The following is a 1,307-nucleotide window of genomic DNA, read 5'->3' as shown; positions in this document are numbered from 1 at the left end:
AAATAAGCCGGGGATGTAGCTCAGTGTCACAAGTGTCTGTCTGGAAAGTACAACATCTAGAGTTCAATTCCCAGCACCAAAAAGAAGTAGAAAATATTTTTGGTTATGTTGTAATTGAAATCTTATTATTAAGTGTCTCAAAGTAAATAAATATGTAACAAAAACACTTCCTTTCAAGAAATGTCTAATAGTACAACCAAGGAATAAAAAAAAAATATGGTAAAAATAGTCAAGTATACTCAGCTCGAAGTACCAGTCAAGGAACATTTGGGAAGAAAAGCAAGAGTGAGCGCAGCACCTCAAGAAGCCTACACAGTTAAAAGGTTGTATTTAGTCAGGTGTGGTGGTGCACACCTGTAATCCCAGCACACTGAGGCAAGAGAAGCTCAAATTCGAGCCCAGACTGAGCAAATTAGCAAGACCCCATCTCAAACAATCAATCAATAAAAGGCTCAGAATATATCTCTGCACAGAAACATGGGGATCAATTCCTATTATCTAGAAAAAAAATTTTTTTTTCATTTTATATATTTGGTACAGGGTCTCACTATGCCTCAGGCTCATAGTAATCCTCCTGTATTTAGCCTCCACAGCACTGGGATTACAGGGCATGTGCCACCATGCCCAGAATGAAAAAAAAAAATTAATTTAATCTCCCTGTCACTGAAGAGTAAAGTGATGATGTAATTTTTTCTTCCAAAGGTATTTCCGTTCCTATCAGACGCTTATCACTCACCCCCACCCCAGGGCTTCCTGAGGGAAATCAAGAATATTAATTAGGAGATAACAGAGAGGAGAGCTGGAAGGGATGGGATCTGGAGAGGAAACCCCGCACCTTATACTCCCTGCACCTTATCCTCCCTGCACTGTCCCATCACCTGTGCTTGAGGGTCACCGCTCACCTCACTGAAGATAAAACAGCTGGGTTGTAACACTGGCTGACCGCACAGTAGTCCTCTATCAGCAGCCTTCTAGCACATTCTGGCTAAAGGTTAACATTGGACCAAAATCCAGAAACACACCTGCTTCATTTCTTCTCCCCAGAAATGTGGGCGGTAAGATCTACCCTTGCCTGTACTCATCTCACCAAATCAAATAATAAAGTAGGCTGCGTACACCAATCGCTACCACATACCCGCAACTTCAGATCAATTGAGAACATCTGCGGTCACCCGAGACGTCCCAGGGAGCTGTGAGCCCTCCAGGGTTTCTACCAGGTGGCTTATACAAGATCTATACACACTTTACACAAAGTGTCACTACTGTCACTGAAATCAAATGTCCATGCCATTAATAATCATTTCAGG

General features: G+C 42.0%; 1 protein-coding gene across 1 annotated transcript in view; it reads right to left on the bottom strand.

Moving 5' to 3' along the window:
- Map3k21 (mitogen-activated protein kinase kinase kinase 21) overlaps nucleotides 1–1,307 on the bottom strand; it is a gene marked incomplete at its 5' end in the record, with an annotated part of 61,119 nt that overhangs the window by 16,644 nt on the left and 43,168 nt on the right. The gene's annotated exons all lie outside the window — the stretch shown is intronic.

This window comes from Octodon degus, unplaced genomic scaffold, assembly GCF_000260255.1.
Source record: "Octodon degus isolate 3935 unplaced genomic scaffold, OctDeg1.0 scaffold00127, whole genome shotgun sequence".
In the NCBI taxonomy this organism is placed as follows: domain Eukaryota; kingdom Metazoa; phylum Chordata; class Mammalia; order Rodentia; family Octodontidae; genus Octodon; species Octodon degus.
The sequence above is the reverse complement of the archived record's forward strand: the minus strand, read 5'-3'. Positions and strand labels throughout refer to the sequence as shown.